This window comes from Nelumbo nucifera, chromosome 4, assembly GCF_055504915.1.
Source record: "Nelumbo nucifera cultivar China Antique chromosome 4, China Antique-T2T, whole genome shotgun sequence".
Classification (NCBI taxonomy): domain Eukaryota; kingdom Viridiplantae; phylum Streptophyta; class Magnoliopsida; order Proteales; family Nelumbonaceae; genus Nelumbo; species Nelumbo nucifera.
Window position 1 is genome coordinate 51885330 of NC_142652.1, and position 25804 is coordinate 51911133.

Below are 25804 nucleotides of genomic sequence, written 5' to 3' on the forward strand. Positions count from 1 at the left end.
GTTCTCATTCAGTAATGACGATTGTGCCGCAAATGGTCCGAGTATCCGGCGCGTTGTTTGCGTTTGTCTCGCCGAAACGACAAATGGAATTTGCAAATACGATATCGAAATAAAATATTAATAAAACTGGGGTGCAACACGAGGACTTCCCAGGAGGTCACCCATCCTAGGACTACTCCCGCCCATGCACACTTAACTTCGGAGTTCTGATGGGATCCGGTGCATTAGTGCTGGTATGATCGCACCCGTTTAATTCATGCTCGCTTAGATCTTTATGCACTATCTTGCTCCCCTCCATTAATTGTTTTAGACTTGAAAAAACTGTGTATGCAGCCTTCCTCCCTTGGTAACCGTGCACAAGCTCCTATGTGAGCGGAGTGTTTGCTTTTCAGGTCTGCCGCACCCCCGGATAGATGCAATACTATCGCGGGGCCCACAATGCACGACGAATGCCAAAAGCCCGGTTTTTGCACGGTTCCCATTCAGTAATGACGATCGTGCCGCAAATGGTCCGAGTATCCGGCGCGTTGTTTGAGTTTGTCTCGCCGACACGACAAATGGAATTTGCAAATACGATATCGAAATAAAATATTAATAAAATTGGGGTGAAACACAAGGACTTCCCAGGAGGTCACCCATCCTAATACTACTCTCGCCCAAGCACACTTAACTTCGGAGTTCTGATGAGATCCGGTGCATTAGTGCTGGTATGATAGCACCCGTTTAATTCATGCTCGCTTAGATCTTTATGCACTATCTTGCTCCCCTCCATTAATTGTTTTAGATTTGAAAAAACTGTGTATGCAGCCTTCCTCCCTTGGTAACCGTGCACAAGCTCCTACGTGAGCAGAGTGTTTGTATTTCAGATCTGCCGCACCCCCGGATAGATGCAATACTATCGCGGGGCCCACAATGCATGACGAATGCCGAAAGCCCGGTTCTTGCATCGTTGCCATTCAGTAATGACGATCGTGCCGCAAATGGTCCGAGTATCCGACGCATTGTTTCCAGTTGTCTCCCAGAAACAACAAATGGAATTTGCAAATACAAATCAAAATAAAATATTAATAAAATTGGGGTGCAACACGAGGACTTCCCAGGAGGTCACCCATCCTAGTACTACTCTCGCCCAAGCACGCTTAACTTCGGAGTTCTGATGGGATCCGGTGCATTAGTGCTGGTATGATCGCACCCGTTTAATTCATGCTCGCTTAGATCTTTATGCACTATCTTGCTCCCCTCCATTAATTGTTTTAGACTTGAAAAAACTGTGTATGCAGCCTTCCTCCCTTGGTAACCGTGCACAAGCTCTTACGTGAGCAGAGTGTTTGCTTTTTAGATCTGCCGCACCCCCGGATAGATGCAATACTATCGCGGGGCCCACAATGCATGACGAATGCCGAAAGCCTGGTTCTTGCATCGTTGCCATTCAGTAATGACGATCGTGCCGCAAATGGTCCGAGTATCCGACGCATTGTTTCCAGTTGTCTCCCAGAAACAACAAATGGAATTTGCAAATACAAATCAAAATAAAATATTAATAAAATTGGGGTGCAACACGAGGACTTCCCAGGAGGTCACCCATCCTAATACTACTCTCGCCCAGACACGCTTAACTTCGGAGTTCTGATGGGATCCGGTGCATTAGTGCTGGTATGATCACACCCGTTTAATTCATGCTCGCTTAGATCTTTATGCACTATCTTGCTCCCCTCCATTAATTGTTTTAGACTTGAAAAAAACTGTGTATGCAGCCTTCCTCCCTTGGTAACCGTGCACAAGCTCTTACGTGAGCAGAGTGTTTGCTTTTTAGATCTGCCGCACCCCCGGATAGATGCAATACTATCGCGGGGCCCACAATGCACGACGAATGCCAAAAGCCCGGTTTTTTCACGGTTCCCATTCAGTAATGACAATCGTGCCGCAAATGGTCCGAGTATCCGGCGCGTTGTTTGCGTTTGTCTCGCCGAAACGACAAATGGAATTTGCAAATACGATATCGAAATAAAATATTAATAAAATTGGGGTGCAACACGAGGACTTCCCAGGAGGTCACCCATCCTAGGACTACTCCCGCCCATGCACACTTAACATCGGAGTTCTGATGGGATCCGGTGCATTAGTGCTGGTATGATCGCACCCGTTTAATTCATGCTCGCTTAGATCTTTATGCACTATCTTGCTCCCCTCCATTAATTGTTTTAGATTTGAAAAAACTGTGTATGCAGCATTCCTCCCTTGGTAACCGTGCACAAGCTCCTACGTGAGTAGAGTGTTTGCATTTCAGATCTGCCGCACCCCCGGATAGATGCAATACTATCGCGGGGCCCACAATGCATGACGAATGCCGAAAGCCCGGTTCTTGCATCGTTGCCATTCAGTAATGACGATCGTGCCGCAAATGGTCCGAGTATCCGACGCATTGTTTCCAGTTGTCTCCCAGAAACAACAAATGGAATTTGCAAATACAAATCAAAATAAAATATTAATAAAATTGGGGTGCAACACAAGGACTTCCCAGGAGGTCACCCATCCTAGTACTACTCTCGCCCAAGCACGCTTAACTTCGGAGTTCTGATGGGATCCGGTGCATTAGTGCTGGTATGATCGCACCCGTTTAAATCATGCTCGCTTAGATCTTTATGCACTATCTTGCACCCCTCCATTAATTGTTTTAGATTTGAAAAAACTGTGTATGCAGCCTTCCTCCCTTGGTAACCGTGCACAAGCTCCTACGTGAGCCGAGTGTTTGTATTTCAGATCTGCCGCACCCCCGGATAGATGCAATACTATCGCGGGGCCCACAATGCATGACGAATGCCGAAAGCCCGGTTCTTGCATCGTCGCCATTCAGTAATGACGATCGTGCCGCAAATGGTCCGAGTATCCGACGCATTGTTTCCAGTTGTCTCCCAGAAACAACAAATGGAATTTGCAAATACAAATCAAAATAAAATATTAATAAAATTGGGGTGCAACACGAGGAATTCCCAGGAGGTCACCCATCCTAGTACTACTCTCGCCCAAGCACGCTTAACTTCGGAGTTCTGATGGGATCCGGTGAATTAGTGCTGGTATGATCGCACCCGTTTAATTCATGCTCGCTTAGATCTTTATGCACTATCTTGCTCCCCTCCATTAATTGTTTTAGACTTGAAAAAAACTGTGTATGCAGCCTTCCTCCCTTGGTAACCGTGCACAAGCTCTTACGTGAGCAGAGTGTTTGCTTTTTAGATCTGCCGCACCCCCGGATAGATGCAATACTATCGCGGGGCCCACAATGCACGACGAATGCCAAAAGCCCGGTTTTTTCACGGTTCCCATTCAGTAATGACAATCGTGCCGCAAATGGTCCGAGTATCCGGCGCGTTGTTTGCGTTTGTCTCGCCGAAACGACAAATGGAATTTGCAAATACGATATCGAAATAAAATATTAATAAAATTGGGGTGCAACACGAGGACTTCCCAGGAGGTCACCCATCCTAGGACTACTCCCGCCCATGCACACTTAACTTCGGAGTTCTGATGGGACCCGGTGCATTAGTGCTGGTATGATCGCACCCGTTTAATTCATGCTCGCTTAGATCTTTATGCACTATCTTGCTCCCCTCCATTAATTGTTTTAGACTTGAAAAAACTGTGTATGCAGCCTTCCTCCCTTGGTAACCGTGCACAAGCTCCTACGTGAGCAGAGTGTTTGCTTTTCAGATCTGCCGCACCCCCGGATAGATGCAATACTATCGCGGGGCCCACAATGCACGACGAATGCCAAAAGCCCGGTTTTTGCACGGTTCCCATTCAGTAATGACGATCGTGCCGCAAATGGTCCGAGTATCCGGCGCGTTGTTTGAGTTTGTCTCGCCGAAACGACAAATGGAATTTGCAAATACGATATCGAAATAAAATATTAATAAAATTGAGGTGAAACACAAGGACTTCCCAGGAGGTCACCCATCCTAATACTACTCTCGCCCAAGCACACTTAACTTCGGAGTTCTCATGAGATCCGGTGCATTAGTGCTGGTATGATAGCACCCGTTTAATTCATGCTCGCTTAGATCTTTATGACCTATCTTGCTCCCTACCATTAATTGTTTTAGATTTGAAAAAAATGTGTATGCAGCCTCTTTCCCTTGGTAACCGTGCACAAGCTCCTACGTGAGCGGAGTGTTTGCTTTTCAGATCTGCCGCACCTCCGGATAGATGCAATACTATCGCGGGGCCCACAATGCATGACGAATGCCGAAAGCCCGGTTCTTGCATCGTGGCCATTCAGTAATGACGATCGTGCCGCAAATGGTCCGAGTATCCGACGCATTGTTTCCAGTATCTCCCAGAAACAACAAATGGAATTTGCAAATACAAATCAAAATAAAATATTAATAAAATTGGGGTGCAACACGAGGACTTCCCAGAAGGTCACCCATCCTAGTACTACTCTCGCCCAAGCACGCTTAACTTCAGAGTTCTGATGGGATCCGGTGCATTAGTGCAGGTATGATCACACCCGTTTAATTCATGCTCGCTTAGATCTTTATGCACTATCTTGCTCCCCTCCATTAATTGTTTTAGACTTGAAAAAAACTGTGTATGCAGCCTTCCTCCCTTGGTAACCGTGCACAAGCTCTTACGTGAGCAGAGTGTTTGCTTTTTAGATCTGCCGCACCCCCGGATAGATGCAATACTATCGCGGGGCCCACAATGCACGACGAATGCCAAAAGCCCGGTTTTTTCACGATTCCCATTCAGTAATGACAATCGTGCCGCAAATGGTCCGAGTATCCGGCGCGTTGTTTGCGTTTGTCTCGCCGAAACGACAAATGGAATTTGCAAATACGATATCGAAATAAAATATTAATAAAATTGGGGTGCAACACGAGGACTTCCCAGGAGGTCACCCATCCTAGGACTACTCCCGCCCATGCACACTTAACTTCGGAGTTCTGATGGGATCCGGTGCATTAGTGCTGGTATGATCGCACCCGTTTAATTCATGCTCGCTTAGATCTTTATGCACTATCTTGCTCCCCTCCATTAATTGTTTTAGATTTGAAAAAACTGTGTATGCAGCATTCCTCCCTTGGTAACCGTGCACAAGCTCCTACGTGAGCAGAGTGTTTGCATTTCAGATCTGCCGCACCCCCGGATAGATGCAATACTATCGCGGGGCCCACAATGCATGACGAATGCCGAAAGCCCGGTTCTTGCATCGTTGCCATTCAGTAATGACGATCGTGCCGCAAATGGTCCGAGTATCCGACGCATTGTTTCCAGTTGTCTCCCAGAAACAACATATGGAATTTGCAAATACAAATCAAAATAAAATATTAATAAAGTTGGGGTGCAACACGAGGACTTCCCAGGAGGTCACCCTTCCTAGTACTACTCTCGCCCAAGCACGCTTAACTTCGGAGTTCTGATGAGATCCGGTGCATTAGTGCTGGTATGATCGGACCCGTTTAATTCATGCTCGCTTAGATCTTTGTGCACTATCTTGCTCCCCTCCATTAATTGTTTTAGACTTGAAAAAACTGTGTATGCAGCCTTCCTCCCTTGGTAACCGTGCACAAGCTCCTACGTGAGCAGAGTGTTTGCTTTTCAGATCTGTCGCACCCCCGGATAGATGCAATACTATCGCGGGGCCCACAATGCACGACGAATGCCAAAAGCCCGGTTTTTGCACGGTTCTCATTCAGTAATGACGATTGTGCCGCAAATGGTCCGAGTATCCGGCGCGTTGTTTGCGTTTGTCTCGCCGAAACGACAAATGGAATTTGCAAATACGATATCGAAATAAAATATTAATAAAATTGGGGTGCAACACGAGGACTTCCCAGGAGGTCACCCATCCTAGGACTACTCCCGCCCATGCACACTTAACTTCGGAGTTCTGATGGGATCCGGTGCATTAGTGCTGGTATGATCTAACCCGTTTAATTCATGCTCGCTTAGATCTTTATGCACTATCTTGCTCCCCTCCATTAATTGTTTTAGACTTGAAAAAACTGTGTATGCAGCCTTCCTCCCTTGGTAACCGTGCACAAGCTCCTATGTGAGCAGAGTGTTTGCTTTTCAGATCTGCCGCACCCCCGGATAGATGCAATACTATCGCGGGGCCCACAATGCACGACGAATGCCAAAAGCCCGGTTTTTGCACGGTTCCCATTCAGTAATGACGATCGTGCCGCAAATGGTCCGAGTATCCGGCGCGTTGTTTGAGTTTGTCTCGCCGACACGACAAATGGAATTTGCAAATACGATATCGAAATAAAATATTAATAAAATTGGGGTGCAACACGAGGACTTCCCGAGAGGTCACCCATCCTAGGACTACTCCCGCCCATGCACACTTAACTTCGGAGTTCTGATGGGATCCGCTGCATTAGTGCTGGTATGATCGCACCCGCTTAATTCATGCTCGCTTAGATCTTTATGCACTATCTTGCTCCCCTCCATTAATTGTTTTAGACTTGAAAAAACTGTGTATGCAGCCTTCCTCCCTTGGTAACCGTGCACAAGCTCCTACGTGAGCAGAGTGTTAGCTTTTCAGATCTGCCGCACCCCCGGATAGATGCAATACTATCGCGGGGCCCACAATGCACGACGAATGCCAAAAGCCCGGTTTTTGCACGGTTCCCAATCAGTAATGACGATCATGCCGCAAATGGTCCGAGTATCCGGCGCGTTGTTTGAGTTTGTCTCGCCGAAACGACAAATGGAATTTGCAAATACGATATCGAAATAAAATATTAATAAAATTGGGGTGACACAAAAGGACTTCCCAGGAGGTCACCCATCCTAATACTACTCTCGCCCAAGCACACTTAACTTCGGAGTTCTGATGAGATCCGGTGCATTAGTGCTGGTATGATAGCACCCGTTTAATTCATGCTCGCTTAGATCTTTATGACCTATCTTGCTCCCTACCATTAATTGTTTTAGATTTGAAAAAAATGTGTATGCAGCCTCTTTCCCTTGGTAACCGTGCACAAGCTCCTACGTGAGCGGAGTGTTTGCTTTTCAGATCTGCCGCACCTCCGGATAGATGCAATACTATCGCGGGGCCCACAATGCATGACGAATGCCGAAAGCCCGGTTCTTGCATCGTGGCCATTCAGTAATGACGATCGTGCCGCAAATGGTCCGAGTATCCGACGCATTGTTTCCAGTATCTCCCAGAAACAACAAATGGAATTTGCAAATACAAATCAAAATAAAATATTAATAAAATTGGGGTGCAACACGAGGACTTCCCAGGAGGTCACCCATCCTAGTACTACTCTCGCCCAAGCACGCTTAACTTCAGAGTTCTGATGGGATCCGGTGCATTAGTGCAGGTATGATCACACCCGTTTAGTTCATGCTCGCTTAGATCTTTATGCACTATCTTGCTCCCCTCCATTAATTGTTTTAGACTTGAAAAAAACTGTGTATGCAGCCTTCCTCCCTTGGTAACCGTGCACAAGCTCTTACGTGAGCAGAGTGTTTGCTTTTTAGATCTGCCGCACCCCCGGATAGATGCAATACTATCGCGGGGCCCACAATGCACGACGAATGCCAAAAGCCCGGTTTTTTCACGGTTCCCATTCAGTAATGACAATCGTGCCGCAAATGGTCCGAGTATCCGGCGCGTTGTTTGCGTTTGTCTCGCCGAAACGACAAATGGAATTTGCAAATACGATATCGAAATAAAATATTAATAAAATTGGGGTGCAACACGAGGACTTCCCAGGAGGTCACCCATCCTAGGACTACTCCCGCCCATGCACACTTAACTTCGGAGTTCTGATGGGATCCGGTGCATTAGTGCTGGTATGATCGCACCCGTTTAATTCATGCTCGCTTAGATCTTTATGCACTATCTTGCTCCCATCCATTAATTGTTTTAGATTTGAAAAAACTGTGTATGCAGCATTCCTCCCTTGGTAACCGTGCACAAGCTCCTACGTGAGCAGAGTGTTTGCATTTCAGATCTGCCGCACCCCCGGATAGATGCAATACTATCGCGGGGCCCACAATGCATGACGAATGCCGAAAGCCCGGTTCTTGCATCGTTGCCATTCAGTAATGACGATCGTGCCGCAAATGGTCCGAGTATCCGACGCATTGTTTCCAGTTGTCTCCCAGAAACAACATATGGAATTTGCAAATACAAATCAAAATAAAATATTAATAAAGTTGGGGTGCAACACGAGGACTTCCCAGGAGGTCACCCTTCCTAGTACTACTCTCGCCCAAGCACGCTTAACTTCGGAGTTCTGATGAGATCCGGTGCATTAGTGCTGGTATGATCGCACCCGTTTAATTCATGCTCGCTTAGATCTTTGTGCACTATCTTGCTCCCCTCCATTAATTGTTTTAGACTTGAAAAAACTGTGTATGCAGCCTTCCTCCCTTGGTAACCGTGCACAAGCTCCTACGTGAGCAGAGTGTTTGCTTTTCAGATCTGTCGCACCCCCGGATAGATGCAATACTATCGCGGGGCACACAATGCACGACGAATGCCAAAAGCCCGGTTTTTGCACGGTTCTCATTCAGTAATGACGATTGTGCCGCAAATGGTCCGAGTATCCGGCGCGTTGTTTGCGTTTGTCTCGCCGAAACGACAAATGGAATTTGCAAATACGATATCGAAATAAAATATTAATAAAACTGGGGTGCAACACGAGGACTTCCCAGGAGGTCACCCATCCTAGGACTACTCCCGCCCATGCACACTTAACTTCGGAGTTCTGATGGGATCCGGTGCATTAGTGCTGGTATGATCGCACCCGTTTAATTCATGCTCGCTTAGATCTTTATGCACTATCTTGCTCCCCTCCATTAATTGTTTTAGACTTGAAAAAACTGTGTATGCAGCCTTCCTCCCTTGGTAACCGTGCACAAGCTCCTATGTGAGCAGAGTGTTTGCTTTTCAGGTCTGCCGCACCCCCGGATAGATGCAATACTATCGCGGGGCCCACAATGCACGACGAATGCCAAAAGCCCGGTTTTTGCACGGTTCCCATTCAGTAATGACGATCGTGCCGCAAATGGTCCGAGTATCCGGCGCGTTGTTTGAGTTTGTCTCGCCGACACGACAAATGGAATTTGCAAATACGATATCGAAATAAAATATTAATAAAATTGGGGTGAAACACAAGGACTTCCCAGGAGGTCACCCATCCTAATACTACTCTCGCCCAAGCACACTTAACTTCGGAGTTCTGATGAGATCCGGGGCATTAGTGCTGGTATGATAGCACCCGTTTAATTCATGCTCGCTTAGATCTTTATGCACTATCTTGCTCCCCTCCATTAATTGTTTTAGATTTGAAAAAACTGTGTATGCAGCCTTCCTCCCTTGGTAACCGTGCACAAGCTCCTACGTGAGCAGAGTGTTTGTATTTCAGATCTGCCGCACCCCCGGATAGATGCAATACTATCGCGGGGCCCACAATGCATGACGAATGCCGAAAGCCCGGTTCTTGCATCGTTGCCATTCAGTAATGACGATCGTGCCGCAAATGGTCCGAGTATCCGACGCATTGTTTCCAGTTGTCTCCCAGAAACAACAAATGGAATTTGCAAATACAAATCAAAATAAAATATTAATAAAATTGGGGTGCAACATGAGGACTTCCCAGGAGGTCACCCATCCTAGTACTACTCTCGCCCAAGCACGCTTAACTTCGGAGTTCTGATGGGATCCGGTGCATTAGTGCTGGTATGATCGCACCCGTTTAATTCATGCTCGCTTAGATCTTTATGCACTATCTTGCTCCCCTCCATTAATTGTTTTAGACTTGAAAAAACTGTGTATGCAGCCTTCCTCCCTTGGTAACCGTGCACAAGCTCTTACGTGAGCAGAGTGTTTGCTTTTTAGATCTGCCGCACCCCCGGATAGATGCAATACTATCGCGGGGCCCACAATGCATGACGAATGCCGAAAGCCTGGTTCTTGCATCGTTGCCATTCAGTAATGACGATCGTGCCGCAAATGGTCCGAGTATCCGACGCATTGTTTCCAGTTGTCTCCCAGAAACAACAAATGGAATTTGCAAATACAAATCAAAATAAAATATTAATAAAATTGGGGTGCAACACGAGGACTTCCCAGGAGGTCACCCATCCTAATACTACTCTCGCCCAGACACGCTTAACTTCGGAGTTCTGATGGGATCCGGTGCATTAGTGCTGGTATGATCACACCCGTTTAATTCATGCTCGCTTAGATCTTTATGCACTATCTTGCTCCCCTCCATTAATTGTTTTAGACTTGAAAAAAACTGTGTATGCAGCCTTCCTCCCTTGGTAACCGTGCACAAGCTCTTACGTGAGCAGAGTGTTTGCTTTTTAGATCTGCCGCACCCCCGGATAGATGCAATACTATCGCGGGGCCCACAATGCACGACGAATGCCAAAATCCCGGTTTTTTCACGGTTCCCATTCAGTAATGACAATCGTGCCGCAAATGGTCCGAGTATCCGGCGCGTTGTTTGCGTTTGTCTCACCGAAACGACAAATGGATTTTGCAAATACGATATCGAAATAAAATATTAATAAAATTGGGGTGCAACACGAGGACTTCCCAGGAGGTCACCCATCCTAGGACTACTCCCGCCCATGCACACTTAACATCGGAGTTCTGATGGGATCCGGTGCATTAGTGCTGGTATGATCGCACCCGTTTAATTCATGCTCGCTTAGATCTTTATGCACTATCTTGCTCCCCTCCATTAATTGTTTTAGATTTGAAAAAACTGTGTATGCAGCATTCCTCCCTTGGTAACCGTGCACAAGCTCCTACGTGAGTAGAGTGTTTGCATTTCAGATCTGCCGCACCCCCGGATAGATGCAATACTATCGCGGGGCCCACAATGCATGACGAATGCCGAAAGCCCGGTTCTTGCATCGTTGCCATTCAGTAATGACGATCGTGCCGCAAATGGTCCGAGTATCCGACGCATTGTTTCCAGTTGTCTCCCAGAAACAACAAATGGAATTTGCAAATACAAATCAAAATAAAATATTAATAAAATTGGGGTGCAACACAAGGACTTCCCAGGAGGTCACCCATCCTAGTACTACTCTCGCCCAAGCACGCTTAACTTCGGAGTTCTGATGGGATCCGGTGCATTAGTGCTGGTATGATCGCACCCGTTTAAATCATGCTCGCTTAGATCTTTATGCACTATCTTGCTCCCCTCCATTAATTGTTTTAGATTTGAAAAAACTGTGTATGCAGCCTTCCTCCCTTGGTAACCGTGCACAAGCTCCTACGTGAGCAGAGTGTTTGTATTTCAGATCTGCCGCACCCCCGGATAGATGCAATACTATCGCGGGGCCCACAATGCATGACGAATGCCGAAAGCCCGGTTCTTGCATCGTCGCCATTCAGTAATGACGATCGTGCCGCAAATGGTCCGAGTATCCGACGCATTGTTTCCAGTTGTCTCCCAGAAACAACAAATGGAATTTGCAAATACAAATCAAAATAAAATATTAATAAAATTGGGGTGCAACACGAGGAATTCCCAGGAGGTCACCCATCCTAGTACTACTCTCGCCCAAGCACGCTTAACTTCGGAGTTCTGATGGGATCCGGTGAATTAGTGCTGGTATGATCGCACCCGTTTAATTCATGCTCGCTTAGATCTTTATGCACTATCTTGCTCCCCTCCATTAATTGTTTTAGACTTGAAAAAAACTGTGTATGCAGCCTTCCTCCCTTGGTAACCGTGCACAAGCTCTTACGTGAGCAGAGTGTTTGCTTTTTAGATCTGCCGCACCCCCGGATAGATGCAATACTATCGCGGGGCCCACAATGCACGACGAATGCCAAAAGCCCGGTTTTTTCACGGTTCCCATTCAGTAATGACAATCGTGCCGCAAATGGTCCGAGTATCCGGCGCGTTGTTTGCGTTTGTCTCGCCGAAACGACAAATGGAATTTGCAAATACGATATCGAAATAAAATATTAATAAAATTGGGGTGCAACACGAGGACTTCCCAGGAGGTCACCCATCCTAGGACTACTCCCGCCCATGCACACTTAACTTCGGAGTTCTGATGGGACCCGGTGCATTAGTGCTGGTATGATCGCACCCGTTTAATTCATGCTCGCTTAGATCTTTATGCACTATCTTGCTCCCCTCCATTAATTGTTTTAGACTTGAAAAAACTGTGTATGCAGCCTTCCTCCCTTGGTAACCGTGCACAAGCTCCTACGTGAGCAGAGTGTTTGCTTTTCAGATCTGCCGCACCCCCGGATAGATGCAATACTATCGCGGGGCCCACAATGCACGACGAATGCCAAAAGCCCGGTTTTTGCACGGTTCCCATTCAGTAATGACGATCGTGCCGCAAATGGTCCGAGTATCCGGCGCGTTGTTTGAGTTTGTCTCGCCGAAACGACAAATGGAATTTGCAAATACGATATCGAAATAAAATATTAATAAAATTGGGGTGAAACACAAGGACTTCCCAGGAGGTCACCCATCCTAATACTACTCTCGCCCAAGCACACTTAACTTCGGAGTTCTCATGAGATCCGGTGCATTAGTGCTGGTATGATAGCACCCGTTTAATTCATGCTCGCTTAGATCTTTATGACCTATCTTGCTCCCTACCATTAATTGTTTTAGATTTGAAAAAAATGTGTATGCAGCCTCTTTCCCTTGGTAACCGTGCACAAGCTCCTACGTGAGCGGAGTGTTTGCTTTTCAGATCTGCCGCACCTCCGGATAGATGCAATACTATCGCGGGGCCCACAATGCATGACGAATGCCGAAAGCCCGGTTCTTGCATCGTGGCCATTCAGTAATGACGATCGTGCCGCAAATGGTCCGAGTATCGGACGCATTGTTTCCAGTATCTCCCAGAAACAACAAATGGAATTTGCAAATACAAATCAAATTAAAATATTAATAAAATTGGGGTGCAACACGAGGACTTCCCAGGAGGTCACCCATCCTAGTACTACTCTCGCCCAAGCACGCTTAACTTCAGAGTTCTGATGGGATCCGGTGCATTAGTGCAGGTATGATCACACCCGTTTAATTCATGCTCGCTTAGATCTTTATGCACTATCTTGCTCCCCTCCATTAATTGTTTTAGACTTGAAAAAAACTGTGTATGCAGCCTTCCTCCCTTGGTAACCGTGCACAAGCTCTTACGTGAGCAGAGTGTTTGCTTTTTAGATCTGCCGCACCCCCGGATAGATGCAATACTATCGCGGGGCCCACAATGCACGACGAATGCCAAAAGCCCAGTTTTTTCACGGTTCCCATTCAGTAATGACAATCGTGCCGCAAATGGTCCGAGTATCCGGCGCGTTGTTTGCGTTTGTCTCGCCGAAACGACAAATGGAATTTGCAAATACGATATCGAAATAAAATATTAATAAAATTGGGGTGCAACACGAGGACTTCCCAGGAGGTCACCCATCCTAGGACTACTCCCGCCCATGCACACTTAACTTCGGAGTTCTGATGGGATCCGGTGCATTAGTGCTGGTATGATCGCACCCGTTTAATTCATGCTCGCTTAGATCTTTATGCACTATCTTGCTCCCCTCCATTAATTGTTTTAGATTTGAAAAAACTGTGTATGCAGCATTCCTCCCTTGGTAACCGTGCACAAGCTCCTACGTGAGCAGAGTGTTTGCATTTCAGATCTGCCGCACCCCCGGATAGATGCAATACTATCGCGGGGCCCACAATGCATGACGAATGCCGAAAGCCCGGTTCTTGCATCGTTGCCATTCAGTAATGACGATCGTGCCGCAAATGGTCCGAGTATCCGACGCATTGTTTCCAGTTGTCTCCCAGAAACAACATATGGAATTTGCAAATACAAATCAAAATAAAATATTAATAAAGTTGGGGTGCAACACGAGGACTTCCCAGGAGGTCACCCTTCCTAGTACTACTCTCGCCCAAGCACGCTTAACTTCGGAGTTCTGATGAGATCCGGTGCATTAGTGCTGGTATGATCGCACCCGTTTAATTCATGCTCGCTTAGATCTTAGTGCACTATCTTGCTCCCCTCCATTAATTGTTTTAGACTTGAAAAAACTGTGTATGCAGCCTTCCTCCCTTGGTAACCGTGCACAAGCTCCTACGTGAGCAGAGTGTTTGCTTTTCAGATCTGTCGCACCCCCGGATAGATGCAATACTATCGCGGGGCCCACAATGCACGACGAATGCCAAAAGCCCGGTTTTTGCACGGTTCTCATTCAGTAATGACGATTGTGCCGCAAATGGTCCGAGTATCCGGCGCGTTGTTTGCGTTTGTCTCGCCGAAACGACAAATGGAATTTGCAAATACGATATCGAAATAAAATATTAATAAAATTGGGGTGCAACACGAGGACTTCCCAGGAGGTCACCCATCCTAGGACTACTCCCGCCCATGCACACTTAACTTCGGAGTTCTGATGGGATCCGGTGCATTAGTGCTGGTATGATCTAACCCGTTTAATTCATGCTCGCTTAGATCTTTATGCACTATCTTGCTCCCCTCCATTAATTGTTTTAGACTTGAAAAAACTGTGTATGCAGCCTTCCTCCCTTGGTAACCGTGCACAAGCTCCTATGTGAGCAGAGTGTTTGCTTTTCAGATCTGCCGCACCCCCGGATAGATGCAATACTATCGCGGGGCCCACAATGCACGACGAATGCCAAAAGCCCGGTTTTTGCACGGTTCCCATTCAGTAATGACGATCGTGCCGCAAATGGTCCGAGTATCCGGCGCGTTGTTTGAGTTTGTCTCGCCGACACGACAAATGGAATTTGCAAATACGATATCGAAATAAAATATTAATAAAATTGGGGTGCAACACGAGGACTTCCCGGGAGGTCACCCATCCTAGGACTACTCCCGCCCATGCACACTTAACTTCGGAGTTCTGATGGGATCCGCTGCATTAGTGCTGGTATGATCGCACCCGCTTAATTCATGCTCGCTTAGATCTTTATGCACTATCTTGCTCCCCTCCATTAATTGTTTTAGACTTGAAAAAACTGTGTATGCAGCCTTCCTCCCTTGGTAACCGTGCACAAGCTCCTACGTGAGCAGAGTGTTTGCTTTTCAGATCTGCCGCACCCCCGGATAGATGCAATACTATCGCGGGGCCCACAATGCACGACGAATGCCAAAAGCCCGGTTTTTGCACGGTTCCCAATCAGTAATGACGATCGTGCCGCAAATGGTCCGAGTATCCGGCGCGTTGTTTGAGTTTGTCTCGCCGAAACGACAAATGGAATTTGCAAATACGATATCGAAATAAAATATTAATAAAATTGGGGTGACACAAAAGGACTTCCCAGGAGGTCACCCATTTTAATACTACTCTCGCCCAAGCACACTTAACTTCGGAGTTCTGATGAGATCCGGTGCATTAGTGCTGGTATGATAGCACCCGTTTAATTCATGCTCGCTTAGATCTTTATGACCTATCTTGCTCCCTACCATTAATTGTTTTAGATTTGAAAAAAATGTGTATGCAGCCTCTTTCCCTTGGTAACCGTGCACAAGCTCCTACGTGAGCGGAGTGTTTGCTTTTCAGATCTGCCGCACCTCCGGATAGATGCAATACTATCGCGGGGCCCACAATGCATGACGAATGCCGAAAGCCCGGTTCTTGCATCGTGGCCATTCAGTAATGACGATCGTGCTGCAAATGGTCCGAGTATCCGACGCATTGTTTCCAGTATCTCCCAGAAACAACAAATGGAATTTGCAAATACAAATCAAAATAAAATATTAATAAAATTGGGGTGCAACACGAGGACTTCCCAGGAGGTCACCCATCCTAGTACTACTCTCGCCCAAGCACGCTTAACTTCAGAGTTCTGATGGGATCCGGTGCATTAGTGCAGGTATGATCACACCCGTTTAGTTCATGCTCGCTTAGATCTTTATGCACTATCTTGCTCCCCTCCATTAATTGTTTTAGACTTGAAAAAAACTGTGTATGCAGCCTTCCTCCCTTGGTAACCGTGCACAAGCTCTTACGTGAGCAGAGTGTTTGCTTTTTAGATCTGCCGCACCCCCGGATAGATGCAATACTATCGCGGGGCCCACAATGCACGACGAATGCCAAAAGCCCGGTTTTTTCACGGTTCCCATTCAGTAATGACAATCGTGCCGCAAATGGTCCGAGTATCCGGCGCGTTGTTTGCGTTTGTCTCGCCGAAACGACAAATGGAATTTGCAAATACGATATCGAAATAAAATATTAATAAAATTGGGGTGCAACACGAGGACTTCCCAGGAGGTCACCCATCCTAGGACTACTCCCGCCCATGCACACTTAACTTCGGAGTTCTGATGGGATCCGGTGCATTAGTGCTGGTATGATCGCACCCGTTTAATTCATGCTCGCTTAGATCTTTATGCACTATCTTGCTCCCCTCCATTAATTGTTTTAGATTTGAAAAAACTGTGTATGCAGCATTCCTCCCTTGGTAACCGTGCACAAGCTCCTACGTGAGCAGAGTGTTTGCATTTCAGATCTGCCGCACCCCCGGATAGATGCAATACTATCGCGGGGCCCACAATGCATGACGAATGCCGAAAGCCCGGTTCTTGCATCGTTGCCATTCAGTAATGACGATCGTGCCGCAAATGGTCCGAGTATCCGACGCATTGTTTCCAGTTGTCTCCCAGAAACAACATATGGAATTTGCAAATACAAATCAAAATAAAATATTAATAAAGTTGGGGTGCAACACGAGGACTTCCCAGGAGGTCACCCTTCCTAGTACTACTCTCGCCCAAGCACGCTTAACTTCGGAGTTCTGATGAGATCCGGTGCATTAGTGCTGGTATGATCGCACCCGTTTAATTCATGCTCGCTTAGATCTTTGTGCACTATCTTGCTCCCCTCCATTAATTGTTTTAGACTTGAAAAAACTGTGTATGCAGCCTTCCTCCCTTGGTAACCGTGCACAAGCTCCTACGTGAGCAGAGTGTTTGCTTTTCAGATCTGTCGCACCCCCGGATAGATGCAATACTATCGCGGGGCCCACAATGCACGACGAATGCCAAAAGCCCGGTTTTTGCACGGTTCTCATTCAGTAATGACGATTGTGCCGCAAATGGTCCGAGTATCCGGCGCGTTGTTTGCGTTTGTCTCGCCGAAACGACAAATGGAATTTGCAAATACGATATCGAAATAAAATATTAATAAAACTGGGGTGCAACACGAGGACTTCCCAGGAGGTCACCCATCCTAGGACTACTCCCGCCCATGCACACTTAACTTCGGAGTTCTGATGGGATCCGGTGCATTAGTGCTGGTATGATCGCACCCGTTTAATTCATGCTCGCTTAGATCTTTATGCACTATCTTGCTCCCCTCCATTAATTGTTTTAGACTTGAAAAAACTGTGTATGCAGCCTTCCTCCCTTGGTAACCGTGCACAAGCTCCTATGTGAGCAGAGTGTTTGCTTTTCAGATCTGCCGCACCCCCGGATAGATGCAATACTATCGCGGGGCCCACAATGCACGACGAATGCCAAAAGCCCGGTTTTTGCACGGTTCCCATTCAGTAATGACGATCGTGCCGCAAATGGTCCGAGTATCCGGCGCGTTGTTTGAGTTTGTCTCGCCGACACGACAAATGGAATTTGCAAATACGATATCGAAATAAAATATTAATAAAATTGGGGTGAAACACAAGGACTTCCCAGGAGGTCACCCATCCTAATACTACTCTCGCCCAAGCACACTTAACTTCGGAGTTCTGATGAGATCCGGTGCATTAGTGCTGGTATGATAGCACCCGTTTAATTCATGCTCGCTTAGATCTTTATGCACTATCTTGCTCCCCTCCATTAATTGTTTTAGATTTGAAAAAACTGTGTATGCAGCCTTCCTCCCTTGGTAACCGTGCACAAGCTCCTACGTGAGCAGAGTGTTTGTATTTCAGATCTGCCGCACCCCCGGATAGATGCAATACTATCGCGGGGCCCACAATGCATGACGAATGCCGAAAGCCCGGTTCTTGCATCGTTGCCATTCAGTAATGACGATCGTGCCGCAAATGGTCCGAGTATCCGACGCATTGTTTCCAGTTGTCTCCCAGAAACAACAAATGGAATTTGCAAATACAAATCAAAATAAAATATTAATAAAATTGGGGTGCAACACGAGGACTTCCCAGGAGGTCACCCATCCTAGTACTACTCTCGCCCAAGCACGCTTAACTTCGGAGTTCTGATGGGATCCGGTGCATTAGTGCTGGTATGATCGCACCCGTTTAATTCATGCTCGCTTAGATCTTTATGCACTATCTTGCTCCCCTCCATTAATTGTTTTAGACTTGAAAAAACTGTGTATGCAGCCTTCCTCCCTTGGTAACCGTGCACAAGCTCTTACGTGAGCAGAGTGTTTGCTTTTTAGATCTGCCGCACCCCCGGATAGATGCAATACTATCGCGGGGCCCACAATGCATGACGAATGCCGAAAGCCTGGTTCTTGCATCGTTGCCATTCAGTAATGACGATCGTGCCGCAAATGGTCCGAGTATCCGACGCATTGTTTCCAGTTGTCTCCCAGAAACAACAAATGGAATTTGCAAATACAAATCAAAATAAAATATTAATAAAATTGGGGTGCAACACGAGGACTTCCCAGGAGGTCACCCATCCTAATACTACTCTCGCCCAGACACGCTTAACTTCGGAGTTCTGATGGGATCCGGTGCATTAGTGCTGGTATGATCACACCCGTTTAATTCATGCTCGCTTAGATCTTTATGCACTATCTTGCTCCCCTCCATTAATTGTTTTAGACTTGAAAAAAACTGTGTATGCAGCCTTCCTCCCTTGGTAACCGTGCACAAGCTCTTACGTGAGCAGAGTGTTTGCTTTTTAGATCTGCCGCACCCCCGGATAGATGCAATACTATCGCGGGGCCCACAATGCACGACGAATGCCAAAAGCCCGGTTTTTTCACGGTTCCCATTCAGTAATGACAATCGTGCCGCAAATGGTCCGAGTATCCGGCGCGTTGTTTGCGTTTGTCTCGCCGAAACGACAAATGGAATTTGCAAATACGATATCGAAATAAAATATTAATAAAATTGGGGTGCAACACGAGGACTTCCCAGGAGGTCACCCATCCTAGGACTACTCCCGCCCATGCACACTTAACTTCGGAGTTCTGATGGGATCCGGTGCATTAGTGCTGGTATGATCGCACCCGTTTAATTCATGCTCGCTTAGATCTTTATGCACTATCTTGCTCCCCTCCATTAATTGTTTTAGATTTGAAAAAACTGTGTTTGCAGCATTCCTCCCTTGGTAACCGTGCACAAGCTCCTACGTGAGTAGAGTGTTTGCATTTCAGATCTGCCGCACCCCCGGATAGATGCAATACTATCGCGGGGCCCACAATGCATGACGAATGCCGAAAGCCCGGTTCTTGCATCGTTGCCATTCAGTAATGACGATCGTGCCGCAAATGGTCCGAGTATCCGGCGCGTTGTTTGAGTTTGTCTCGCCCAAGCACGCTTAACTTCGGAGTTCTGATGGGATCCGGTGCATTAGTGCTGGTATGATCGCACCCGTTTAAATCATGCTCGCTTAGATCTTTATGCACTATCTTGCTCCCCTCCATTAATTGTTTTAGATTTGAAAAAACTGTGTATGCAGCCTTCCTCCCTTGGTAACCGTGCACAAGCTCCTACGTGAGCAGAGTGTTTGTATTTCAGATCTGCCGCACCCCCGGATAGATGCAATACTATCGCGGGGCCCACAATGCATGACGAATGCCGAAAGCCCGGTTCTTGCATCGTCGCCATTCAGTAATGACGATCGTGCCGCAAATGGTCCGAGTATCCGACGCATTGTTTCCAGTTGTCTCCCAGAAACAACAAATGGAATTTGCAAATACAAATCAAAATAAAATATTAATAAAATTGGGGTGCAACACGAGGAATTCCCAGGAGGTCACCCATCCTAGTACTACTCTCGCCCAAGCACGCTTAACTTCGGAGTTCTGATGGGATCCGGTGCATTAGTGCTGGTATGATCGCACCCGTTTAATTCATGCTCGCTTAGATCTTTATGCACTATCTTGCTCCCCTCCATTAATTGTTTTAGACTTGAAAAAAACTGTGTATGCAGCCTTCCTCCCTTGGTAACCGTGCACAAGCTCTTACGTGAGCAGAGTGTTTGCTTTTTAGATCTGCCGCACCCCCGGATAGATGCAATACTATCGCGGGGCCCACAATGCACGACGAATGCCAAAAGCCCGGTTTTTTCACGGTTCCCATTCAGTAATGACAATCGTGCCGCAAATGGTCCGAGTATCCGGCGCGTTGTTTGCGTTTGTCTCGCCGAAACGACAAATGGAATTTGCAAATACGATATCGAAATAAAATATTAATAAAATTGGGGTGCAACACGAGGACTTCCCAGGAGGTCACCCATCCTAGGACTACTCCCGCCCATGCACACTTAACTTCGGAGTTCTGATGGGACCCGGTGCATTAGTGCTGGTATGATCGCACCCGTTTAATTCATGCTCGCTTAGATCTTTATGCACTATCTTGCTCCCCTCCATTAATTGTTTTAGACTTGAAAAAACTGTGTATGCAGCCTTCCTCCCTTGGTAACCGTGCACAAGCTCCTACGTGAGCAGAGTGTTTGTTTTTCAGATCTGCCGCACCCCCGGATAGATGCAATACTATCGCGGGGCCCACAATGCACGACGAATGCCAAAAGCCCGGTTTTTGCACGGTTCCCATTCAGTAATGACGATCGTGCCGCAAATGGTCCGAGTATCCGGCGCGTTGTTTGCGTTTGTCTCGCCGAAACGACAAATGGAATTTGCAAATACGATATCGAAATAAAATATTAATAAAATTGGGGTGCAACACGAGGACTTCCCAGGAGGTCACCCATCCTAGGACTACTCCCGCCCATGCACACTTAACTTCGGAGTTCTGATGGGATCCGGTGCATTAGTGCTGGTATGATCGCACCCGTTTAATTCATGCTCGCTTAGATCTTTATGCACTATCTTGCTCCCATCCATTAATTGTTTTAGATTTGAAAAAACTGTGTATGCAGCATTCCTCCCTTGGTAACCGTGCACAAGCTCCTACGTGAGCAGAGTGTTTGCATTTCAGATCTGCCGCACCCCCGGATAGATGCAATACTATCGCGGGGCCCACAATGCATGACGAATGCCGAAAGCCCGGTTCTTGCATCGTTGCCATTCAGTAATGACGATCGTGCCGCAAATGGTCCGAGTATCCGACGCATTGTTTCCAGTTGTCTCCCAGAAACAACATATGGAATTTGCAAATACAAATCAAAATAAAATATTAATAAAGTTGGGGTGCAACACGAGGACTTCCCAGGAGGTCACCCTTCCTAGTACTACTCTCGCCCAAGCACGCTTAACTTCGGAGTTCTGATGAGATCCGGTGCATTAGTGCTGGTATGATCGCACCCGTTTAATTCATGCTCGCTTAGATCTTTGTGCACTATCTTGCTCCCCTCCATTAATTGTTTTAGACTTGAAAAAACTGTGTATGCAGCCTTCCTCCCTTGGTAACCGTGCACAAGCTCCTACGTGAGCAGAGTGTTTGCTTTTCAGATCTGTCGCACCCCCGGATAGATGCAATACTATCGCGGGGCCCACAATGCACGACGAATGCCAAAAGCCCGGTTTTTGCACGGTTCTCATTCAGTAATGACGATTGTGCCGCAAATGGTCCGAGTATCCGGCGCGTTGTTTGCGTTTGTCTCGCCGAAACGACAAATGGAATTTGCAAATACGATATCGAAATAAAATATTAATAAAACTGGGGTGCAACACGAGGACTTCCCAGGAGGTCACCCATCCTAGGACTACTCCCGCCCATGCACACTTAACTTCGGAGTTCTGATGGGATCCGGTGCATTAGTGCTGGTATGATCGCACCCGTTTAATTCATGCTCGCTTAGATCTTTATGCACTATCTTGCTCCCCTCCATTAATTGTTTTAGACTTGAAAAAACTGTGTATGCAGCCTTCCTCCCTTGGTAACCGTGCACAAGCTCCTATGTGAGCAGAGTGTTTGCTTTTCAGGTCTGCCGCACCCCCGGATAGATGCAATACTATCGCGGGGCCCACAATGCACGACGAATGCCAAAAGCCCGGTTTTTGCACGGTTCCCATTCAGTAATGACGATCGTGCCGCAAATGGTCCGAGTATCCGGCGCGTTGTTTGAGTTTGTCTCGCCGACACGACAAATGGAATTTGCAAATACGATATCGAAATAAAATATTAATAAAATTGGGGTGAAACACAAGGACTTCCCAGGAGGTCACCCATCCTAATACTACTCTCGCCCAAGCACACTTAACTTCGGAGTTCTGATGAGATCCGGGGCATTAGTGCTGGTATGATAGCACCCGTTTAATTCATGCTCGCTTAGATCTTTATGCACTATCTTGCTCCCCTCCATTAATTGTTTTAGATTTGAAAAAACTGTGTATGCAGCCTTCCTCCCTTGGTAACCGTGCACAAGCTCCTACGTGAGCAGAGTGTTTGTATTTCAGATCTGCCGCACCCCCGGATAGATGCAATACTATCGCGGGGCCCACAATGCATGACGAATGCCGAAAGCCCGGTTCTTGCATCGTTGCCATTCAGTAATGACGATCGTGCCGCAAATGGTCCGAGTATCCGACGCATTGTTTCCAGTTGTCTCCCAGAAACAACAAATGGAATTTGCAAATACAAATCAAAATAAAATATTAATAAAATTGGGGTGCAACACGAGGACTTCCCAGGAGGTCACCCATCCTAGTACTACTCTCGCCCAAGCACGCTTAACTTCGGAGTTCTGATGGGATCCGGTGCATTAGTGCTGGTATGATCGCACCCGTTTAATTCATGCTCGCTTAGATCTTTATGCACTATCTTGCTCCCCTCCATTAATTGTTTTAGACTTGAAAAAACTGTGTATGCAGCCTTCCTCCCTTGGTAACCGTGCACAAGCTCTTACGTGAGCAGAGTGTTTGCTTTTTAGATCTGCCGCACCCCCGGATAGATGCAATACTATCGCGGGGCCCACAATGCATGACGAATGCCGAAAGCCTGGTTCTTGCATCGTTGCCATTCAGTAATGACGATCGTGCCGCAAATGGTCCGAGTATCCGACGCATTGTTTCCAGTTGTCTCCCAGAAACAACAAATGGAATTTGCAAATACAAATCAAAATAAAATATTAATAAAATTGGGGTGCAACACGAGGACTTCCCAGGAGGTCACCCATCCTAATACTACTCTCGCCCAGACACGCTTAACTTCGGAGTTCTGATGGGATCCGGTGCATTAGTGCTGGTATGATCACACCCGTTTAATTCATGCTCGCTTAGATCTTTATGCACTATCTTGCTCCCCTCCATTAATTGTTTTAGACTTGAAAAAAACTGTGTATGCAGCCTTCCTCCCTTGGTAACCGTGCACAAGCTCTTACGTGAGCAGAGTGTTTGCTTTTTAGATCTGCCGCACCCCCGGATAGATGCAATACTATCGCGGGGCCCACAATGCACGACGAATGCCAAAAGCCCGGTTTTTTCACGGTTCCCATTCAGTAATGACAATCGTGCCGCAAATGGTCCGAGTATCCGGCGCGTTGTTTGCGTTTGTCTCACCGAAACGACAAATGGATTTTGCAAATACGATATCGAAATAAAATATTAATAAAATTGGGGTGCAACACGAGGACTTCCCTGGAGGTCACCCATCCTAGGACTACTCCCGCCCATGCACACTTAACATCGGAGTTCTGATGGGATCCGGTGCATTAGTGCTGGTATGATCGCACCCGTTTAATTCATGCTCGCTTAGATCTTTATGCACTATCTTGCTCCCCTCCATTAATTGTTTTAGATTTGAAAAAACTGTGTATGCAGCATTCCTCCCTTGGTAACCGTGCACAAGCTCCTACGTGAGTAGAGTGTTTGCATTTCAGATCTGCCGCACCCCCGGATAGATGCAATACTATCGCGGGGCCCACAATGCATGACGAATGCCGAAAGCCCGGTTCTTGCATCGTTGCCATTCAGTAATGACGATCGTGCCGCAAATGGTCCGAGTATCCGACGCATTGTTTCCAGTTGTCTCCCAGAAACAACAAATGGAATTTGCAAATACAAATCAAAATAAAATATTAATAAAATTGGGGTGCAACACAAGGACTTCCCAGGAGGTCACCCATCCTAGTACTACTCTCGCCCAAGCACGCTTAACTTCGGAGTTCTGATGGGATCCGGTGCATTAGTGCTGGTATGATCGCACCCGTTTAAATCATGCTCGCTTAGATCTTTATGCACTATCTTGCTCCCCTCCATTAATTGTTTTAGATTTGAAAAAACTGTGTATGCAGCCTTCCTCCCTTGGTAACCGTGCACAAGCTCCTACGTGAGCAGAGTGTTTGTATTTCAGATCTGCCGCACCCCCGGATAGATGCAATACTATCGCGGGGCCCACAATGCATGACGAATGCCGAAAGCCCGGTTCTTGCATCGTCGCCATTCAGTAATGACGATCGTGCCGCAAATGGTCCGAGTATCCGACGCATTGTTTCCAGTTGTCTCCCAGAAACAACAAATGGAATTTGCAAATACAAATCAAAATAAAATATTAATAAAATTGGGGTGCAACACGAGGAATTCCCAGGAGGTCACCCATCCTAGTACTACTCTCGCCCAAGCACGCTTAACTTCGGAGTTCTGATGGGATCCGGTGAATTAGTGCTGGTATGATCGAACCCGTTTAATTCATGCTCGCTTAGATCTTTATGCACTATCTTGCTCCCCTCCATTAATTGTTTTAGACTTGAAAAAAACTGTGTATGCAGCCTTCCTCCCTTGGTAACCGTGCACAAGCTCTTACGTGAGCAGAGTGTTTGCTTTTTAGATCTGCCGCACCCCCGGATAGATGCAATACTATCGCGGGGCCCACAATGCACGACGAATGCCAAAAGCCCGGTTTTTTCACGGTTCCCATTCAGTAATGACAATCGTGCCGCAAATGGTCCGAGTATCCGGCGCGTTGTTTGCGTTTGTCTCGCCGAAACGACAAATGGAATTTGCAAATACGATATCGAAATAAAATATTAATAAAATTGGGGTGCAACACGAGGACTTCCCAGGAGGTCACCCATCCTAGGACTACTCCCGCCCATGCACACTTAACTTCGGAGTTCTGATGGGACCCGGTGCATTAGTGCTGGTATGATCGCACCCGTTTAATTCATGCTCGCTTAGATCTTTATGCACTATCTTGCTCCCCTCCATTAATTGTTTTAGACTTGAAAAAACTGTGTATGCAGCCTTCCTCCCTTGGTAACCGTGCACAAGCTCCTACGTGAGCAGAGTGTTTGCTTTTCAGATCTGCCGCACCCCCGGATAGATGCAATACTATCGCGGGGCCCACAATGCACGACGAATGCCAAAAGCCCGGTTTTTGCACGGTTCCCATTCAGTAATGACGATCGTGCCGCAAATGGTCCGAGTATCCGGCGCGTTGTTTGAGTTTGTCTCGCCGAAACGACAAATGGAATTTGCAAATACGATATCGAAATAAAATATTAATAAAATTGGGGTGAAACACAAGGACTTCCCAGGAGGTCACCCATCCTAATACTACTCTCGCCCAAGCACACTTAACTTCGGAGTTCTGATGAGATCCGGTGCATTAGTGCTGGTATGATAGCACCCGTTTAATTCATGCTCGCTTAGATCTTTATGACCTATCTTGCTCCCTACCATTAATTGTTTTAGATTTGAAAAAAATGTGTATGCAGC

The 25804-nt window shown here is 46.8% G+C and overlaps 43 non-coding genes and 11 pseudogenes across 43 annotated transcripts; all 54 read right to left on the minus strand.

Annotated features, from left to right (window-relative positions):
• Positions 1–128: 128 nt before the first annotated feature.
• LOC148796039 (5S ribosomal RNA) lies at positions 129–247 on the minus strand. The gene has a single exon (XR_016073892.1). It is a non-coding gene; the product is annotated as a 5S ribosomal RNA (ribosomal RNA).
• A 355-nt stretch (positions 248–602) lies between these two features.
• On the minus strand, positions 603–721 carry LOC148796040 (5S ribosomal RNA; annotated as a pseudogene).
• Positions 722–1075: 354 nt separating this feature from the next.
• Positions 1076–1194, minus strand: LOC148796041 (5S ribosomal RNA). The gene has a single exon (XR_016072523.1). It is a non-coding gene; the product is annotated as a 5S ribosomal RNA (ribosomal RNA).
• A 354-nt stretch (positions 1195–1548) lies between these two features.
• LOC148796042 (5S ribosomal RNA) lies at positions 1549–1667 on the minus strand. The gene has a single exon (XR_016073602.1). It is a non-coding gene; the product is annotated as a 5S ribosomal RNA (ribosomal RNA).
• Positions 1668–2023: 356 nt separating this feature from the next.
• LOC148796043 (5S ribosomal RNA) lies at positions 2024–2142 on the minus strand. Its single transcript, XR_016068807.1, has one exon. It is a non-coding gene; the product is annotated as a 5S ribosomal RNA (ribosomal RNA).
• A 354-nt stretch (positions 2143–2496) lies between these two features.
• Positions 2497–2615, minus strand: LOC148796044 (5S ribosomal RNA). The gene has a single exon (XR_016071041.1). It is a non-coding gene; the product is annotated as a 5S ribosomal RNA (ribosomal RNA).
• Positions 2616–2969: 354 nt separating this feature from the next.
• On the minus strand, positions 2970–3088 carry LOC148796045 (5S ribosomal RNA). Its single transcript, XR_016071181.1, has one exon. It is a non-coding gene; the product is annotated as a 5S ribosomal RNA (ribosomal RNA).
• A 356-nt stretch (positions 3089–3444) lies between these two features.
• On the minus strand, positions 3445–3563 carry LOC148796046 (5S ribosomal RNA). The gene has a single exon (XR_016075815.1). It is a non-coding gene; the product is annotated as a 5S ribosomal RNA (ribosomal RNA).
• Positions 3564–3918: 355 nt separating this feature from the next.
• LOC148796047 (5S ribosomal RNA) lies at positions 3919–4037 on the minus strand (annotated as a pseudogene).
• Positions 4038–4390: 353 nt separating this feature from the next.
• On the minus strand, positions 4391–4509 carry LOC148796048 (5S ribosomal RNA). The gene has a single exon (XR_016073147.1). It is a non-coding gene; the product is annotated as a 5S ribosomal RNA (ribosomal RNA).
• Positions 4510–4865: 356 nt separating this feature from the next.
• LOC148796049 (5S ribosomal RNA) lies at positions 4866–4984 on the minus strand. The gene has a single exon (XR_016073893.1). It is a non-coding gene; the product is annotated as a 5S ribosomal RNA (ribosomal RNA).
• Positions 4985–5338: 354 nt separating this feature from the next.
• On the minus strand, positions 5339–5457 carry LOC148796050 (5S ribosomal RNA). Its single transcript, XR_016069220.1, has one exon. It is a non-coding gene; the product is annotated as a 5S ribosomal RNA (ribosomal RNA).
• A 355-nt stretch (positions 5458–5812) lies between these two features.
• LOC148796051 (5S ribosomal RNA) lies at positions 5813–5931 on the minus strand (annotated as a pseudogene).
• Positions 5932–6286: 355 nt separating this feature from the next.
• On the minus strand, positions 6287–6405 carry LOC148796052 (5S ribosomal RNA). The gene has a single exon (XR_016070328.1). It is a non-coding gene; the product is annotated as a 5S ribosomal RNA (ribosomal RNA).
• A 355-nt stretch (positions 6406–6760) lies between these two features.
• On the minus strand, positions 6761–6879 carry LOC148796053 (5S ribosomal RNA; annotated as a pseudogene).
• A 353-nt stretch (positions 6880–7232) lies between these two features.
• Positions 7233–7351, minus strand: LOC148796054 (5S ribosomal RNA). The gene has a single exon (XR_016072667.1). It is a non-coding gene; the product is annotated as a 5S ribosomal RNA (ribosomal RNA).
• Positions 7352–7707: 356 nt separating this feature from the next.
• Positions 7708–7826, minus strand: LOC148796055 (5S ribosomal RNA). The gene has a single exon (XR_016073894.1). It is a non-coding gene; the product is annotated as a 5S ribosomal RNA (ribosomal RNA).
• Positions 7827–8180: 354 nt separating this feature from the next.
• On the minus strand, positions 8181–8299 carry LOC148796056 (5S ribosomal RNA). Its single transcript, XR_016072432.1, has one exon. It is a non-coding gene; the product is annotated as a 5S ribosomal RNA (ribosomal RNA).
• A 355-nt stretch (positions 8300–8654) lies between these two features.
• LOC148796057 (5S ribosomal RNA) lies at positions 8655–8773 on the minus strand. The gene has a single exon (XR_016073896.1). It is a non-coding gene; the product is annotated as a 5S ribosomal RNA (ribosomal RNA).
• A 355-nt stretch (positions 8774–9128) lies between these two features.
• On the minus strand, positions 9129–9247 carry LOC148796058 (5S ribosomal RNA; annotated as a pseudogene).
• Positions 9248–9601: 354 nt separating this feature from the next.
• LOC148796059 (5S ribosomal RNA) lies at positions 9602–9720 on the minus strand. Its single transcript, XR_016072768.1, has one exon. It is a non-coding gene; the product is annotated as a 5S ribosomal RNA (ribosomal RNA).
• A 354-nt stretch (positions 9721–10074) lies between these two features.
• Positions 10075–10193, minus strand: LOC148796060 (5S ribosomal RNA). The gene has a single exon (XR_016073603.1). It is a non-coding gene; the product is annotated as a 5S ribosomal RNA (ribosomal RNA).
• Positions 10194–10549: 356 nt separating this feature from the next.
• LOC148796061 (5S ribosomal RNA) lies at positions 10550–10668 on the minus strand. The gene has a single exon (XR_016068808.1). It is a non-coding gene; the product is annotated as a 5S ribosomal RNA (ribosomal RNA).
• A 354-nt stretch (positions 10669–11022) lies between these two features.
• On the minus strand, positions 11023–11141 carry LOC148796062 (5S ribosomal RNA). Its single transcript, XR_016071052.1, has one exon. It is a non-coding gene; the product is annotated as a 5S ribosomal RNA (ribosomal RNA).
• Positions 11142–11495: 354 nt separating this feature from the next.
• LOC148796063 (5S ribosomal RNA) lies at positions 11496–11614 on the minus strand. Its single transcript, XR_016071182.1, has one exon. It is a non-coding gene; the product is annotated as a 5S ribosomal RNA (ribosomal RNA).
• Positions 11615–11970: 356 nt separating this feature from the next.
• On the minus strand, positions 11971–12089 carry LOC148796064 (5S ribosomal RNA). Its single transcript, XR_016075816.1, has one exon. It is a non-coding gene; the product is annotated as a 5S ribosomal RNA (ribosomal RNA).
• A 355-nt stretch (positions 12090–12444) lies between these two features.
• LOC148796065 (5S ribosomal RNA) lies at positions 12445–12563 on the minus strand (annotated as a pseudogene).
• Positions 12564–12916: 353 nt separating this feature from the next.
• On the minus strand, positions 12917–13035 carry LOC148796066 (5S ribosomal RNA). The gene has a single exon (XR_016072668.1). It is a non-coding gene; the product is annotated as a 5S ribosomal RNA (ribosomal RNA).
• Positions 13036–13391: 356 nt separating this feature from the next.
• LOC148796067 (5S ribosomal RNA) lies at positions 13392–13510 on the minus strand. Its single transcript, XR_016073897.1, has one exon. It is a non-coding gene; the product is annotated as a 5S ribosomal RNA (ribosomal RNA).
• A 354-nt stretch (positions 13511–13864) lies between these two features.
• LOC148796068 (5S ribosomal RNA) lies at positions 13865–13983 on the minus strand. The gene has a single exon (XR_016072433.1). It is a non-coding gene; the product is annotated as a 5S ribosomal RNA (ribosomal RNA).
• A 355-nt stretch (positions 13984–14338) lies between these two features.
• LOC148796069 (5S ribosomal RNA) lies at positions 14339–14457 on the minus strand (annotated as a pseudogene).
• Positions 14458–14812: 355 nt separating this feature from the next.
• LOC148796070 (5S ribosomal RNA) lies at positions 14813–14931 on the minus strand. Its single transcript, XR_016070134.1, has one exon. It is a non-coding gene; the product is annotated as a 5S ribosomal RNA (ribosomal RNA).
• A 355-nt stretch (positions 14932–15286) lies between these two features.
• On the minus strand, positions 15287–15405 carry LOC148796071 (5S ribosomal RNA; annotated as a pseudogene).
• Positions 15406–15758: 353 nt separating this feature from the next.
• Positions 15759–15877, minus strand: LOC148796072 (5S ribosomal RNA). The gene has a single exon (XR_016072670.1). It is a non-coding gene; the product is annotated as a 5S ribosomal RNA (ribosomal RNA).
• Positions 15878–16233: 356 nt separating this feature from the next.
• Positions 16234–16352, minus strand: LOC148796073 (5S ribosomal RNA). The gene has a single exon (XR_016073898.1). It is a non-coding gene; the product is annotated as a 5S ribosomal RNA (ribosomal RNA).
• A 354-nt stretch (positions 16353–16706) lies between these two features.
• LOC148796074 (5S ribosomal RNA) lies at positions 16707–16825 on the minus strand. Its single transcript, XR_016072434.1, has one exon. It is a non-coding gene; the product is annotated as a 5S ribosomal RNA (ribosomal RNA).
• Positions 16826–17180: 355 nt separating this feature from the next.
• LOC148796075 (5S ribosomal RNA) lies at positions 17181–17299 on the minus strand. The gene has a single exon (XR_016073899.1). It is a non-coding gene; the product is annotated as a 5S ribosomal RNA (ribosomal RNA).
• A 355-nt stretch (positions 17300–17654) lies between these two features.
• Positions 17655–17773, minus strand: LOC148796076 (5S ribosomal RNA; annotated as a pseudogene).
• Positions 17774–18127: 354 nt separating this feature from the next.
• Positions 18128–18246, minus strand: LOC148796077 (5S ribosomal RNA). Its single transcript, XR_016072534.1, has one exon. It is a non-coding gene; the product is annotated as a 5S ribosomal RNA (ribosomal RNA).
• A 354-nt stretch (positions 18247–18600) lies between these two features.
• On the minus strand, positions 18601–18719 carry LOC148796078 (5S ribosomal RNA). The gene has a single exon (XR_016073604.1). It is a non-coding gene; the product is annotated as a 5S ribosomal RNA (ribosomal RNA).
• Positions 18720–19075: 356 nt separating this feature from the next.
• Positions 19076–19194, minus strand: LOC148796079 (5S ribosomal RNA). The gene has a single exon (XR_016073900.1). It is a non-coding gene; the product is annotated as a 5S ribosomal RNA (ribosomal RNA).
• A 718-nt stretch (positions 19195–19912) lies between these two features.
• LOC148796080 (5S ribosomal RNA) lies at positions 19913–20031 on the minus strand. The gene has a single exon (XR_016071150.1). It is a non-coding gene; the product is annotated as a 5S ribosomal RNA (ribosomal RNA).
• Positions 20032–20387: 356 nt separating this feature from the next.
• LOC148796081 (5S ribosomal RNA) lies at positions 20388–20506 on the minus strand. Its single transcript, XR_016075817.1, has one exon. It is a non-coding gene; the product is annotated as a 5S ribosomal RNA (ribosomal RNA).
• Positions 20507–20861: 355 nt separating this feature from the next.
• On the minus strand, positions 20862–20980 carry LOC148796082 (5S ribosomal RNA). The gene has a single exon (XR_016073901.1). It is a non-coding gene; the product is annotated as a 5S ribosomal RNA (ribosomal RNA).
• Positions 20981–21334: 354 nt separating this feature from the next.
• On the minus strand, positions 21335–21453 carry LOC148796083 (5S ribosomal RNA). Its single transcript, XR_016072435.1, has one exon. It is a non-coding gene; the product is annotated as a 5S ribosomal RNA (ribosomal RNA).
• Positions 21454–21808: 355 nt separating this feature from the next.
• LOC148796084 (5S ribosomal RNA) lies at positions 21809–21927 on the minus strand. Its single transcript, XR_016073902.1, has one exon. It is a non-coding gene; the product is annotated as a 5S ribosomal RNA (ribosomal RNA).
• A 355-nt stretch (positions 21928–22282) lies between these two features.
• Positions 22283–22401, minus strand: LOC148796085 (5S ribosomal RNA; annotated as a pseudogene).
• Positions 22402–22755: 354 nt separating this feature from the next.
• LOC148796086 (5S ribosomal RNA) lies at positions 22756–22874 on the minus strand. The gene has a single exon (XR_016072545.1). It is a non-coding gene; the product is annotated as a 5S ribosomal RNA (ribosomal RNA).
• A 354-nt stretch (positions 22875–23228) lies between these two features.
• On the minus strand, positions 23229–23347 carry LOC148796087 (5S ribosomal RNA). The gene has a single exon (XR_016073605.1). It is a non-coding gene; the product is annotated as a 5S ribosomal RNA (ribosomal RNA).
• Positions 23348–23703: 356 nt separating this feature from the next.
• LOC148796088 (5S ribosomal RNA) lies at positions 23704–23822 on the minus strand. The gene has a single exon (XR_016069898.1). It is a non-coding gene; the product is annotated as a 5S ribosomal RNA (ribosomal RNA).
• A 354-nt stretch (positions 23823–24176) lies between these two features.
• LOC148796089 (5S ribosomal RNA) lies at positions 24177–24295 on the minus strand. The gene has a single exon (XR_016071063.1). It is a non-coding gene; the product is annotated as a 5S ribosomal RNA (ribosomal RNA).
• A 354-nt stretch (positions 24296–24649) lies between these two features.
• LOC148796090 (5S ribosomal RNA) lies at positions 24650–24768 on the minus strand. Its single transcript, XR_016075047.1, has one exon. It is a non-coding gene; the product is annotated as a 5S ribosomal RNA (ribosomal RNA).
• A 356-nt stretch (positions 24769–25124) lies between these two features.
• LOC148796091 (5S ribosomal RNA) lies at positions 25125–25243 on the minus strand. The gene has a single exon (XR_016075818.1). It is a non-coding gene; the product is annotated as a 5S ribosomal RNA (ribosomal RNA).
• Positions 25244–25598: 355 nt separating this feature from the next.
• Positions 25599–25717, minus strand: LOC148796092 (5S ribosomal RNA; annotated as a pseudogene).
• Between the last annotated feature and the right edge of the window lie 87 nt (positions 25718–25804).